The sequence below is a fragment of the Opisthocomus hoazin genome, chromosome 19 (genome assembly GCF_030867145.1).
Source record: "Opisthocomus hoazin isolate bOpiHoa1 chromosome 19, bOpiHoa1.hap1, whole genome shotgun sequence".
NCBI classification, from domain to species: Eukaryota; Metazoa; Chordata; class Aves; order Opisthocomiformes; family Opisthocomidae; genus Opisthocomus; species Opisthocomus hoazin.
In genome coordinates, this window is record NC_134432.1 from 5,641,710 (window position 1) to 5,657,166 (window position 15,457).

Sequence of the window (15,457 nt, forward strand, 5' to 3'; positions counted from 1 at the left end):
ATGGGAAAACCGGAGCAGCTCCGTGCCGTCCTGGTGCGGGCTGCGTGCCTGGCCACGGTGCAGCCCCGCAGCTCCCTGCAGCTCCTGGCTGGGTTCCGCCGTATTGTGTCTGGATGGAGGCTGCGCCGAGAGCCAGGGATCCAATTAATCAGTTACTACCTCAGTTAACTTTTCCTGCTCCGAAAGGCGTTGTACTAAAGAGACTTGACAATGTATTGTCACAGCTGGACTGCATTTTCAAGCTTGCATCCTTTACTTGGGAAAGGAAAACACGAACAAACGTGGAGCAGAGTCAAAGCCGGTGCTCCCAGCAGGCAGGCGATCCCAGTTCATTCTCCTCCATCCCTCGGGAAGTGGCGGCAGCGGCTGCTGTCAGTGCAGCGCTCGGTGGGAGGGCAGTGAGGTACCGTGCGCGTTTCCGATGGGGTAAGTCAACCCTCGTACATCAAAGGGATGAGAGAGACCCAGCCCTGGAATATTGTGGAAGTGAAATGCAACTTGCAGTGTTGGTCGGGTTTTTCTCAGTTGCCTTTTTCATGGTTCCTTTGTTTGTCTGAGCTCCTGGTCGAATGGATTTGACAGGACACTGAGTCATGGATTCTGGGTTCTCTGCCAGGAGAGTTTTATGCCAATCAAGTAACCGTTGGCTTTGGTGCCCTTCATTAACTTGAGATAAGCCATTATCTCACAAGGATATACTGAACCTTAAGATTTAAGGTGATGTCAGGTGGGACTGAAGTATTCTGGAGGAGTATGTTACAGGTACTGTCAGACTGAAGCTGAAACAATTTTAAAGAAAGATAGTTGGGAGTTTTACAGCTGCCCTTGTGTTCCTGCTACAGGTTTGGTTGTACTTGAAAAGCCACTTTTGTGCTGCTCTCTTCATAGAAGGCGTAAACAGAGTAGTGTCTGTAGGATATCCTGCTATAGAATCACAGAATCATTAAGGTGGGAAAAGACCACCATGTCGACTAAGCCATGTCCTGAAGTGCCGTATCTACACGTATTTTGAACCCCTCCAGGCATGGTGACTCCACCACTGCCCTGGGCAGCCTGGTCCAATGCCTGACCACTCTTTCAGTAAAGAAATTCTTGTGACTATCCAACCTAAACCTCCCTTGATGCAACTTGAGGCCATTTCCTCTCGTCCTATCGCTGGTTACTTGGGAGAAGACTATACGGATAGTAAAGCCTAATACACTTCATTCTGACTGTTTTTCTTGTAAGACATCATAGTTTAAAAAACCTTTTAGCAGCATGACGACTTTCCTTAATTTGCTGAATTCCTAAAGTAAATCCCTCCAGTACGTCATGATAGTAGGATCATGTGCACTGCTTGCCAGCTGATCCCTTTTTGTGTAGCTCTTGCTTTGCATCTTGCTTGAAACCACTGCCCCTACCATAAGGACGCTTGCATTGCAGAGCAAGGGCTTCCTGCACTTTTTCTCCTTTGTCACATTTTTTTCTTCCGCAGCAATTGCTAGTGCCAGCTTTCTGATCAGAGAGGTCAAAGAGCCAGCTACCCCGACAGGATTTGTCTCGTACACATTGTTGAAGAATTTCTGCACAGTTTATGACGTATCTGCCTTGTTATTTTTTACCACTCCCCCAAGCTCCTAAAAAATTGGCCTAGAGCTTTGAAAACGTTGCATTTCTTCATTATGGGGTAGATACTAAAAGAAAGTAAGCTTGCTTTGTTACCATATCCAAAAGCAAGCAAAACATTATTTTCTCTGAGAAAATAAGAGAAGTTAATGTTTGAGATGTGTTTTATGTAATGTGTTTGAAAGTAATCCCTGCAACACGTTTAATCTGGTCAGCGCATTCTAAAATCTCTTTGCATTTTTGCAAAGGTCTTGTGAGGAAGACTCAGGAGTTAGTTTGGCTGTTACGTGGAGCTTTCTGTGAGCATCCCAGCCCTTGGTCTGGTCCTAAGATGGTTGGCCTATGCCTTCAGTGGGCTGCCTAGTCTGAGCAGTAAATATTTGTCTTGGGTCATATGAGATCTTTGGCTGTAACAATGGGGATTGTCAGTATGTTGTGAGGGATGGTTTCACCCTGAGTAGAATGTGACAGAAATCCCTGCTGCTTCAGCCCTGACTGTGTTTTGCACAGCTAGGAGAAGCGGAATATAAATATTTCCCACTGACCATATTGCAAGTAATGGGTCTTGTTTGAAATAGGCTGCAGGTCAGGCAATAAATAGGCTTAAGGTGGAGTAAAAGTGATCGTAGCTAAATCCGAGCAGTAGTTAATGATTAGCCTTTGATACAGATAATGATATGCGTTCTGCTTGTCAGCATTATCTGAAAGTTTAGAAACTTTGATCTACCTCAGACTCGCAGCTTATTTGGAGAAGACTGCTCTCCTGGAGGCAGTAGATGGAAAACCTGTCTCTGTAGTAGTAAGTACTCAGCTTTTTTTTAGCTCTGAATCATTTCTGCTTTGGATTAACAGCTCTGTGGCAGTCCAGGGGTTTGAAAACTAGATGAAAAAGGTAGTGTTCAAAGCTTTTGCCCAAAGTGGTCTATTGTCACTCGTAACTAAAATAAAAAAATTGTTGATTGCTATTTGTTGTGGCTTTCTGTGCCCTAGAGGTAGTCTTGTCAGAAGAGTGTCATGAGGCCAGGGATCTTCGAAAGGCAAGTTCCATCTCAGAGGATGGCTTCATTTGATTGCCCTTTCCCTCTTCTTGATATTGCAGGAGGTCTTCTGCCTTGCTTGAGTTGCTCTACGGTTGACAAAGAGTGAAGGTAGGATTGTATTTTTCCGTTTCCAAAAGCGAAAAGGTAGAGGTGCTCTGTTCTGTGGACTAGGGCTGTGAATTTGTATTTGCGTTACTACCTGGAAGCTGTTTGTCTAGGGCTATGAATTTGTATTTGCGTTGCTACCTGGGAGCTATTTGTATGTCACACGTTCTGTCCTCTTGCTGTTAGAGATCACTGGAGCAAGAGTAGGAAAGTGCCTCTGGTGATGCATATTTTGGTCTTAAACCATCTGCTGAAGCAGAGATCGACTTCCTGGGCTTAATTAAAAACACAGTGGAGTGGATTCTGCTGATGATGGCCTATGTTCTGCCTTGCGTTTTGCTCAGCAGCAGCTTCAGGCTTCTCAAAACAACTGGTGTTTTGAACAATTGAAGCACAAAAGAATTTGATTCTTGACTATGGTAGAACAAGTTTTTGTTTTGAGGGAGAGTCATAGATGGTGATGCAAAGGGAGGTGAAGACGCATTCACTTCCCTTCTGCAAGCAGGGAAAATGTAAGTATTTTCCTAAAAGTCAGTCTTGCAAACTGTGAGGTCTTTACTAGAAAGCCTATGTTTAAAAGGTAACCCTGACACGCCAGAGCTGGAAGTCCCAGCATATTCCCATAGAAGCTGACATCAACAACATGTGGCTATTACGGCAATGTCTGGCACAGGCTGGAACGTGGCGGCTCCAGGGAAGGTGAATGGTTGAGTGGCCACCTTAAAATGCTGCGTCTGCACGTGGACATGCATCTAGGGTGTAACTGTAGACAAACAGCTACTTAAATATGAAAAGAAAGGAGTGAAACATGCTCCTGGGGTTATATTCAAGGAAGCTTTTGCATGTGGTGGAAGCTAATGCACAATGGAGATGGTTCCCTGTGATTAGTGTGTGGCAGTACTGGGGATGGAAAAATGTATATGAATTGCTTAAACCAGTGTGTCTGTTGTCATATGTGTGGAATGGATTCCTAAAACTTAATTAACAAGGAGTTCTGGAGGGTGGTTTTCTTCTTGTTCAGATTCTCAAAACATACCTGAAAGCCAGTTCAGAACTTTGACAAATGTTGCCTTTTCTGGGCTAAGTCTGATTATGATGTTGAAAAACCGCCAGAGGGGAAAAATGAGCTTGTATTCCGCACGCGCAGGTTTGTGTCAGTGGCTAGGTTGTTATCGACTGCGCCATTAACTTAAAGCTATATTTGTTAGCAGTGCACTGCAGTGCCTCAGGTGCTGCCCGAGTTCACTGGAGGGAAGATTTGTCTGCCAAAGGCTTCGCAGGATGAACTATTCAAGAACAGGAGCTTTTTAGTTTGACTGCAGGATCTGGATCTACGTCCGTAAATGATGGCCTTGCTCTCCAGACCACGCAGCAGCTCCTCACCATCTCTGCAAGAACTGATAAGCCCTTGACGTGTACAGGCTATCAGACTACATGCGCAGTCATCGGGCTCGGGGAGTAGTAGGGTGCTGACTGGGCAACCCGCTTCAGCTGAGCCTGCCTGAGCAGGGAACTTGGACTAGATGATCTTGGGAGGTGTCCTAAACCTCAGTGGTTCTGTGACTGTAAATCTCAACCACGGGTCCTCCTGTGTTGACTTTTGGAACAAAGGCAAGTAGGGTAAGATCTGGGAATCTTCTGTGAGCCTTCTGAAGCGTCTGTGTTGATGGACTTTAGGCTCCCTTTTATGAGGCCCGTAATAAACCAATGCCATCCATTTTGTTACCCTCAGCATTAGTTTTATCTACATGAGACAAAGGTATTTATGATGTTGCTAGATAGCATCTGTAACCTTGCACCTGTATTAAAGGCCGAGTAATGCACTGTTAGGGCACATGGAGTCACATTGCATTTCTGCAGCTGAGGAAACTTTTGCTTGCTTACTTGGGAATACACTCGCTGACTCGTGGTTTCATTTTGTGTCTCCTGAGATTAGTTTACAATCTTACAGGGCTTAAAGCTAGAAGGCACCATTTTAAATAAATCTGGTCGGAGCTGTTTATACTGTTTAGCCTGGTGTGTGTCCTTCCCGCTTGCTGAAGCGGTGTAGCAATGGTTTATCGGGTATTCGCTTGTGAGGAGTACATTGTCTTGCATCCTGACATATCTGGCATTCCTTACAGATTGAATGCTTCTGCCTGTGGCCACTGAATGGTCACAAACAGCGATACAGCTCCTTACCCTCTGGACAGAGACACCCTTTCTGTGTGAGACAGGCTGGCTCCTTTTTGTACGTACCAGTGGTGCGGGTGGTGTGAACCTGCAGGAATCTGGATGCTGGATTAGTGAGCACAATGAAGAATCTTGTACACAAAAGGATTTGGGGGTTTTTTCATGCTAAGATTTAAATCCTTCATTTAAACAAAGTCTGTTGTAGGTAGAAGAACACATGCTAGAAGCTGTTCTTGATTAGGGCATATAACACAGGGAGAGACATTCTTCACTAGGCCTGGGTTTTCTAAGGGAACAGAAGCTGTCTAATCTTGCAGGATACGTGTCTTGCAAGATACAGTTCCAAAAATTAGTGGTTTTTTACATTAAAAAGTTTTTCAAGAGTATTGTGAGGCTCAGGACTCTCCCATTTGTTCCTTAGCACGCAGCAGGATGTTTCCTTCTCTCTGGCTGTATGGATCATATCTTCCCAGTTGCCATTCCTGTGCTCAGTTGTGTAATGTTTCTGCAGAAACTGCCACAGAGGATAAGGAAGTATCTATTTATTCAAGAAGTTACATAATCTTGGAAAATACGCACCACATGGCACTTCTTTTCTGTCTCCTCTTCCCTGCTGCTGTCCCTTTTCCTTCCACCCATGAGAAGCAGGGTTAGGCAGCTTTTTTCAGCTGACAAGTGAGCGCTAAGTGGTTTTTAGAGAGGGTTCTCGGGTGATTTCTGACCGAACCTCTTAGTGCACGGTAAGCAGGCTGCACTCAGCTATTTGGCATCCCAGCAAGGCCTGTTAAACTCCTGGGATTTAAGCCATTCTGCCTTATCTCTGCTTAAACTCAGCACAATCCCTGGGGGAAGGGGAGGCCTTCGGGTTTCTCCTCCCCGGATGCTAAATACCAGGTATTTTTGACATGGGTGCACATTGCTGTGTTACTGTTTCATACCCTTGATGATCTGAGGAAAGAGATGAAGTTATTATGGAGTGGCCTGTCAGACTGTGGTCCTGGGATAATTGCTTCAGAAGTCTTTGACGTGCACAGGGAGTGCTGAAGAAGTTCTTCTGTAGATGCCTCCTGGGAATTGCCTTTGATGGAAACTTGTTAGTACTAGCTCTGAATTCATGCTGGCTTTGGCTATAAGCAGTTTTGCTGTCTGACAAGCTTTCGTAGGAGCCCTTTAGCCTGGATGTTTTATAAAGAAAGAGTAAAATATCATCCTCTGTCAGTTTTGGCATCTCTCTCTTTTCTCCTGATGAGTGCTAGAGTCACCTTTCATATGGCATCTACTCTGCATTGAGAGCTGTGGGACTGGCATTCACTCTGTAGGTCTTGCATGTTCTGAGGTGCCTCAGTTCTGCTGCTTTCCAGAAACTTCTGTGCTCCTGGGTGTCAGAAAAGGGGGACAGCTGCCTCATCTGGCTAGACACAGAGCAGAACAATCAACAGTGCAGAGCAAGTACAGGATCCAAAAGGCTAGTGGTGGAAGAAACAGAGAAACGAAAACAGGGAGGGGGGAAATACTGCACGTGTACAGAACAGAAGATACTGTGCTCATGTTGGGCTTGAGCATGGCAAGTTGCTGCTGAGTGCAGAAGTCACAGACCTGCTGCAGAACTGATCTGCTCTGGCTTTGGCAGCCGAGATGACACTTGCATGTTCTTGTGTTCTGTGCCCAGCGAGAAGAGCTGGCTGGAGGCGGGTGCTGTTCTGTTGGAGCTGGAGCAGTAACATGAAAAAGGGGAAAGTTCTGTGACACTCAGAGATGAACAGCCGAACTTTGAACTGTTGAAGAGATCTACATTGCCTGTTAATTGGTACCATTCAAGTTTACTGTCTGCTGATGTAGCATCTCACCTTTCTGCCTGCTGACTATAATGTTTATTGGTGTTTGTTAGCAGTGAAAAAAGCAACTTGTGGTTGACATGTCTGTTCCTGGCCTTCTGCTTCTGGTCAGTGGGTGGGTGGCTCTGGGCCAAGCGAGCTGGGCTTTGTTCCCTGAACTGCACTTTTGATTTTCTCGGCTTATAATAGTCTCTCTGGCTGGGGTTGTCAAAGACGACCAAGGGTGGAATATGCTCAGCTTCTTTGAAAGTGTCCCACTGGGGAGGTTAACTTGGGCTCAGTCAGCTTGAAAGTACTGCTGTTTTATTAGGATGGTAGCAGGTTATTGCTGGTGTAGTAGAATGCTTCTGTTCACGTCATTTCTGATACCTGTTTCTCCAGAACTTGTTTGCTGTGTCCTGCCTGGCTGTCCTTTGTGGAGAAGAGCTTCACCAACCGCCCTCAGCCTCGTGACGGGTTTCAGCATCTGTCCGTCACCCAGAAACAACTCCCTTGAGTGACACTTCTGTAACAGATGTGTGCTCAGCTATGTCTGCAGAACAGCCGGGCGCCAGGCTGCACTTTGCAAGCCTCTACCCTGTGGTAATCTTACCTGCTCTACTGAGCGAGGATTGAGAAGTGGCCAGCACTAGCAAAGGAGCTGATACAGAATAGAGTAGGACAGAATAGTTGAGTTGGAAGGGACCTACAACAATCACCTAATCTAACTGCCAGGTTGTAGCTCGGTGGAGTTTGGGACCCTTTGTGAGGCAGTAGCAGAGCACTCTTGGGCCTCGGTGCAAAGCTTTGTGTGCGTCCCGGGTGCTTGAACCAGGGCTGTTAAGTGTCAGACTTCTCTAGCAGAAATAAGGTTAAAGCCAGGAAAACATTGGCAAGGACTTGTCAGTTTTGCCGTGCTTCTCGGGAGTACCCTTCATTTATTGCTGTTCCATCTCCTCTAGTTTCAGCAGGGCTGAGCAAAAAGCTTGGCCGGAGAAGAGTCTGTTGCTCAGCCTACCTAAATCACTGTTACTTTCTCCATCTGTACACATCTCTTGTCAGCATTTCCCAGCCTTTCCTCCGATGTTATCAGTCTTATAGTCTTTGGTTTTCTGCTCTGCAGGATTGTTTTCTGCTGCCTTTCACTTCATTGGGCCCATTAGTAATGACATGGGCTGGCATGATGCTCCGCCTCATCAAGTTCAGTGCATTGTCCTGTAAAGAACAGTCTGTCCTTAGGGTTTTTTTTTCTTGTTCAAAGATTTAGAGATTTCCTGAAGAGTCTGAAGAAGCTGGAAGATTAGGAATGACCGTCCCCTTCTAGGGAAGCAGATCAAGCAGGGTCTCTAACAGAAGGTGACCAGGCAAGTCTGCTGTGAAAATAAACTCCATCAAAGGGACGTGATTGTAGCCATGCTGAGAGGAAGAGCTCTGGCCTCTCTTGAGCAATGGGGATTGTGTGAAGTGAATGCGAGCCGCTTTGCCTTGGTTGCGTAGCTGACTGGTGCTTTGGTGGAAAGCGAAGGACAGGAACTTACAGGTTGAACGAATGCCGATGCTTTATCAACTTCTTTTAATCTTCATTTTAATTAACAGTTGATTAACATATGGAACTGTGCCAAGCTGCCAAATAGTGTGCAACTCCGGGAAGCCTGTGTGAACCAGCCTCTCAACTGGAATCCATAGGCTGGACCACTCTTTTTTTTTTTTTTTTTTTATTTTCCCCCTCCGTCCACGAGTGTGGAGGGTGCAGCCTGTCTCTTGGGCACAGAGCAGCCCTACAGTGAGAGGGACAGACGTGTGTTCGTGCAAGTGTGGAATGTGGAAAAAAGCACAAGGATTTGGTAAGAATAAAACAAGTAAAGAGTGGCAGCCAGCAGCCCTGAAGGGTAGAGGTTTGCAGCTCGGATAAGAGTGAGGAAACAGCAAAATGACTCCATTTGGCCGGGCTCTCTGGTGATCTTTGCAAAGACCTGCAGACCCTCAGTGAATTCCCACAGGCACCGAGGAAGGGGCATGTACTTGCAGGGCATGGTTATTAGCCCAAACTTTGTGATCTGGCTGTGCTGCAGAGAACTTGAGATGAACTCTGGATTAATCCTTCACCCCCAAACCTCCCTGTGACATGAGGCTTTGCTCCACTCCCTCCCTGTTCATCAGTGACCTGGATGAAGAGTTAGAGTGTACCCTCAGCAAGTTTGCTGATGACACCAAACTGGGAGGAGTGGTGGATACACCGGCAGGCTGTGCTGCCATTCAGCGTGACCTGGACAGGCTGGAGAGCTGGGCAGAGAGGAACCTGAAGAAGTCCCACAGGGGCAAGTGCAGGGTCCTGCACCTGGGGAGGAGCAACCCCAAGGCACCAGTACAGGCTGGGGCAGACCTGCTGGAGAGCAGCTCTGTGGAGAGGGACCTGGGGGTGCTGGTGGATGACAAGTTGACCATGAGCCAGCAGTGTGCCCTGGCTGCCAAGAAGGCCAATGGTGTCCTGGGGTGCATCAAGAGTCGTGTGGCCAGCAGTTGAGGGAGGTTCTCCTCCCCCTCTGCTCTGCCCTGGTGAGGCCCCATCTGCAGTACTGTGTCCAGTTCTGGGCTCCCCAGTTCAAGAAAGATGAGGAGCTACTGGAGAGAGTCCAGCGCAGGGCTACGAGGATGATGAGGGGACTGGAGCATCTGTGCTATGAGGAAAGGCTGAGGGAGCTGGGCTTGTTTAGCCTGGAGAAGAGAAGGCTGAGAGGGGACCTTAGAAATATCTGCAGGGTGGGTGTCAGAAGGATGGGGCCAGACTCTTTTCAGTGGTGCCCAGCCAGAGGAATTTCCAGCTGAACATGAGGAAGAACTTCTTCCCTCTGAGGGTGACGGAGCCCTGGCCCAGGCTGCCCAGGGAGGCTGTGGAGTCTCCTTCTCTGGAGATATTCCAGCCCCGCCTGGACGCGGTGCTGTGCAGCCTGCTCTGGGTGACCCTGCTTGGGCAGGGGGTTGGGCTGGGTGACCCACAGAGGGCCCTGCCAACCCCTGCCATGCTGGGATTCTGTGATATATCCTGGCTCTAGGGTTTGTCAAGGTCGCCTTGGAAAGGGTCTGTCTCGGCCTGGATGAATACCGTCAGTTGTGGGCATGGCTCATGAACAACGGAGCAGTTTTGATATGCTGTGTTCTGCACCGTCACCTTCAGCATCCACAACCGTGCTGTAATGGTTCCAGCCTGGGATCCTTGATGGAGGTGATGACAGAGGATTGGTTCTCCTGTGTGGTTTTCTCCCCTCATGAAAAACTGACAGCCCTGTAGGTTATTTTTAAAAACCCACGCTTCTGCTTGTATTGTGCACGATAGCTGACGAAGAGCTGGTCTGTACATGCTACCAACTTGGCTGCCTCTCTCTTCCGATGTCCCTGCTGACTGCTTCCATCTCTGCACGTCATGGTCTGCCCAGACATCGTCCCCTTTCAAAGCTGAACACAAGATGTTGTCTGTTGCCCTGCTCAGGTCTTTTTTTAGCCATCATTCCCCACTCCGTGTGCTCCACCCTCTGGCTTCTCAAGCTGGACATCCTCCAGAGTACCTGTCTTCTTCCTTCAAAAGCTTCTGAAGCCCATCGGCTCAGCCGTATCCCTTCTGCTTACAGGTGTCTGTCACACTGTGTGTTTCTGCTTGACTCCCCTGATCTGCCTTGAATCGATTTGCAAGCTTCTCTGCTCATGGACAAAACCCAGGAAATACAGACTAACGCAGCCTGACAACCTAACCCTCAAAACGTATCGGAGCTCCTCTCCCGAGGCATTCACTTTTGTTTCTTGCTCTTAATCCGAACCCCTTCTAGTGTGTTGAGCTTTTTAGGAAGCCTTAAACTTCTGGTACAGGACTCTAAGGTGGTGACGCAGTACAAAGCCAAGCCACATAGTTCTGCTGTGACCTTGCAAACATCCCTTAAATTCTTAACATAGCACTAAGAGCTGCTTCTTCAGGAGCTGCGCAAGAGAAACCAGGGGTGTGTAATTGAGAGGTGTGGGTCAAACACAGTTGTATGTTGGGTGTTGGGCGCTGGGCACAGTCCCTCCTTGTGTGTCGGAGTCCCAGCCTGGGGCTCCTGAAGCTGCTCGGGAGAGCTCCAAGGGGAGTTTTGGCCATGGTGAACAATAGTTTGTATCTAAAACCCATTATATTACATTACTGAAGAATGATCTGTTTGTTCCCCGTATCTTTAAAGTGCATCTATATAGCTTGGCGCAGCAGGGCTCTGGCTGACATTGCTGGGTAGCCCTACAGCATGAACAGGTAGCACTGGTCTGTGCCTCTGCTGTGCCTTTGAGCAGTGCTGGAGCTAAGCCTGGGATCCTAGCGGAGTCCCAGCAAGTCCACCCATTTGGAAAGGAAGCGGTTAACGTGTTCGAGTTTGCCAGGAAATTGAATAAACTAGAAGCAGTGCTTAAGCCTCACCATGACTAGCTCAGACCATTCGACTAGCTCAGACCATTCAGTGGAGACCACGGCTGGGGCCAGTGAACAGTGCTGCAGTGTCTGCAGGCTCCCTGCCTCCCCTCCCACCACCATTTACAGCACTTTAAAAAAAAAAAAAAAAAGGATTGGGCTTGAGACCACAAGCTCAGAGCCAGGGGAGCTCAAATAGTCTGCCAGCTGGACTGCTGTAAGTAGAGCACTGATAACTTTTGGTTGCCTTTTCCATTACTTATGTGTTTTATATGTAGCATTCCTTTGTGTCCCGCAGGACTGAGACATACGTGATGTGCAAGCAAGAGATCTTTGCCTTTCCAACTTGCTATTTTTAATCTTTTTCCCTTGGATTTCTTTCAGAAGCCTTCATTTTAATTCTTAGTAAATCTTACCAGATCTTTTCCAGTTCTTGTTCAGGAGAAGAGAGAGCCCCCCGACCCTGTTCTTGCCACCAGCAGCGTTGGTGGAGAGATGCAGGGTACAAATCCCTCCAGCTGTGTTGAGAGAGAAGTCCGGAGGCTTCTGTGCAGGGGCCAGCCCCGCTGGCATGGCTGGCGTGCTTGCTGCCGCTGTGCGGTGGGCCACTGCAGCAAGCACTCTCTATGTTCAACAAGTAACTAGTGTGAAGGAGGCTGAAGAGGTGTTTTTTAAAGCTCCAGTCATTTTGGGCCGAGCCAGTGGAATTAGTTTTATTTCTTGCTGTTTCCAAACTGACATGGGAAAGATGAGGCACTGTTTTGGAGGGAGGAGTTGGCTGCTCTAATGGGCATCGATTAAGGGCTCTGGTTGTTAATCCTGTTAGACTGGTGATTTGGAAAGGGGCTTCATTCCTTTTCACTGTGACTTTAAGGAAGCTCTGTTTATGCACCATGTTTCAGACCGAGCTGATTTGTAAAGTACTCACTGGGAGCTTGGCAGACCCTTCCCATAGCCTGTCCTGTTTCTGCATGTCCTGTGATTCTGCGCTAAAAGGTGTATCTCCCTCGGGTGTCTGGAAGGCTCTTTGCCACAGGAAAAACTCTGTGGTTGACTGTGGGGCAGCAGAATTCTGGATTAACTGTTTCCAGGGCAGAAGCAATAGGTTGGGAAACTGTGGCGGAGGGTGTGTATAATGGCACTTGACTTATGGCTGAGACCTGCTTGAGAAGACTGCTTTGTGTTTGGCATCTCACCAGGTCCAGCTCATTTACCTGTTGTTTCTGCTGTGCACTGGCATAAAATACCTGTCTGTGTGCCTTGGCTTCCTTGTATGCGTGAGATGAGGCAGCACTGGATAAATGGTGGTGGAAGGTGAAAGTATGTTGTGATGCTGAACTTGAGCTAAGAGTCTGTTACTGCCAGATTCTGCTCCTGGCTGCACACCACCCTGGGCCAGGTTGGTTTGCTGAGCTGCCAAGGGGGCATTGCAGCAGAGGGACAGAAACCTCTGCCTGAACATACCCTGCCTATGTGCTGAGGTTGGTCCTGCTCCAGGATGATGGCCTTAAGTAAGAGAAGGCCTGTGTGTAGCTCTGAGTCTTGCTGTTTTCCTGCAGAATTGGAGGGGTCGTGAAATGCAGGCTGTGGCTCCCCTGACCTGGATGACGGCACAGAAACAAGCCCTGGAGTGCATTTCCTCATTCCTCTCTCCTGTCCCACCCTGTTTGTTTTCTTGTGTGGTAGGCTGGTGCAGGGTACAAAGAAAATCCTGCTGTGCGTGCGTCCCCGCTAACAGTGCAGCATCGAGGCAGGTGCACCATGAGGTCTGTGCCCTTCAGGTGTGCAAACACTTCGAAATACCGGAGCCTGCTGCAGCCGGGGTCTGTTCCAGCTGCCCTCTCCAGGGCGTGCTCAGGAATCCGCCCCAATGCCTCTCTTTCTCTCTGTGCAAACATGTGGAGTCGGCAGCGGTCTGGTCTGGCAGCAGTCAAAAGATCAGGTGATCCATTCAGACAAAAATACCTGCTGCTGAAGTGCTGGGTTTGTCCAAGACTAAACCTATTTAAAGAATTCGCTATAAGAGAAGCTTGTGTGTTTGGATTTTTTTTCCTCCAGGTGTAGAGTCAGGCTTGCTAAAAACAGCGCTCTTCTTTTCATGAGACACGCAGCTCCGTGTCAGTCAGCTTGTCGCTCAACGGTCTGCAAAAGCCAACCAGAGGTTTGCAGCTTGAAATATTACACAGCCATTAACCTGCTGCTGCTCTAGATACTGTTTATCACCCCAAGGCGCAGGTAGAGACCTCCTAAGTTGTAACTCAGACTGATTCACTGGGGTGTTCTGCTGGATGTGATTTATTTTTGAACAGCAATTCATCCACGTGTTGGTTACCTTCAGTAACACAAAAGACAGCTGAAGTGTCTCGGTCTGGGTTATTTCCTCTTACACTACTGAATATCCCATCCTTTTCAGGATCCCGTAAAATGTGGCTCAGTGTTGGGTGGCTGCAGTAGGAGGTTGGATTTGGCATTGGAGCACTGGTAGAGCGGGGTGGGAAGGGGCTACACAGGTGAGCATCAAGCGTGCCCTTTGTAACCTACACCAAGACCCTGCCCATCCACACGCAGCCGCTTGTGAATACTTGACCTTGTTGTTTGTTAGTACACTGTAAATATCTAGAGAACCCATCCAGTTTCCCGCTTTCTGAAGACCACTGATGGTAAATTAGTGAGAAGTTGGACACAACCCAGCCGTGAAGGGAGTTTTTAATCTGGCAAACTGCCAGGGCTTCTGTGGAGTGTATTGGGACCTGCAGAGTTTGGCGGGAGCACGAAATCCTAAAATGAATCGTCCTGGGTTTGGCCAGGACAGGGTTAATTTTCACCAGAATCCAGGAAGGGGCACAGCCGGGTGGGCTGACCCAACCCCAACCTGGCCAAACCATGCCGGGTATTCCATACCCTGTGACGTCACGCTGGGTTCCAGTGGGAGCGGCGCGGCGGGAACTCTCTCGCGGCTCGGGAGCGCGCGGTGGCGGTGCGGTCCAAGAGAGCGGGTCTGTTTTGTCGTGTTTTCTCCTTACCTGTACCGTTGTTGTTCCTGTTCCCTCTGTTTGCTGTTCTGTCAAACTGCCCTTATCCCGACCCACCGGTTTCTGCCTGGTTCTTTCCATTCTCCTCCGCACCGCGGCGGGGGGAGGGGCAGCCGCGTGGTGCTTTTGTTGCCGGCGGCAGCCGAAACCAAGACATAGAATTGGCGCCCAGGCGTGGGGCGGGGATAACGGCAGGGCTGAGCAGCGGGTGTTAAAACTGCTTTCTTAGATTTTGTTAAAATTTATTATACGCATTTACTGCGTTAAAGTCGCCGGTAAAAATTGTTTCTGACTTTGATCAGATGTCTCTGCTACGTAAATCCTTCCTTGCTGTATGTGTTTGCCGCCGTGCTGTTTGTTACCTCGGGGAAAAAGATCAGGATGACGATTTTGCTGTACTGTACGATATCGACTTATGACATGATAACATCACTGTGCATGAAATTAGGCTTGTGTTTGCATGCGGCACTGCGGTCATTTCCGTACCTCGGATCCTATGTCTTAGAATTTGTTATTAATCGAACCCAGCCTGTGGGGAAAACCAGGGGGGATACTTTCCCCCACTCTTTCGCCCCCCCTCTCTCCTTCAGGCCAGTCCTAACAGCTTTTGAGAATTTAGAGTACCCGTGGGATGCCCAGGCCAGCACTCTCCTTTTGTTCTGCCTCCTGAATGGGTTTTGGGTCTTGTTCAGGGTTAAACAAGTAGTTAAGAACATCGTGCAGAGACCTGCCCCGGGGCCGGATAGCTGTGAGTGGCTGGGTGTGTGGGACAGCATGGGCAGGTGTCTAGGGCAGTGGGCACCCCCGGTGTGTTTTAAACTCACCCCTGAACAAATACAGAATCCAGACAATCTGATAAAATATCTGCAAAAAGTGTGCTGCCACCCTGGGAACTCGAGAGAGGCACAAATCACTGCAATGTGCTGGGGTCTGGCCCACGCCTACCGAGCCCTGTTCAACCTGATTCACTGCCCTAAAGGGGAAAGGGGGGGAACGAAGCAGCAGGCACTGGCGCTGCCCCCCCAGCCGGCCCTGCAGCCCCTCCAGCCCAGCAGGCAGTCACAGCCCCCCCGACCAGCACCACGGCTGCTGCAGCCACTGGCGTGGTCCCAGCTCCCCCGGCGGGCACAGCAGCAGCTCCAGCCCCAGCTCCAGCCACAGGCACAGTGACTGAGCCCAGTGACCAACCTGTGCTGGTAGCAGTCGCCCCCGTAAAACTAAAGAAAGACGCAAAGAGAGCAGATCGCTCCGGGCGGGATG

At 48.8% G+C, this 15,457-nt stretch overlaps 1 protein-coding gene across 5 annotated transcripts in view; it reads left to right on the forward strand.

Moving 5' to 3' along the window:
- SLC31A1 (solute carrier family 31 member 1) overlaps positions 1–15,457 on the forward strand; it is a 35,159-nt gene that overhangs the window by 4,774 nt on the left and 14,928 nt on the right. Inside the window, exons 1-2 of one of the 5 annotated variants that reach the window (XM_075439476.1) lie at positions 2,343–2,404; positions 2,705–2,753. The exons of 1 other annotated variant lie outside the window; for it this stretch is intronic. The gene's annotated coding sequence lies outside the window, so the exon portion shown is untranslated. Of the gene's footprint in view, positions 1–2,339; positions 2,405–2,704; positions 2,754–11,194; positions 11,383–15,457 lie in introns of those variants that run through there. 3 more of the 5 variants (XM_075439477.1, XM_075439481.1, XM_075439480.1) reach the window with 3 other exon arrangements.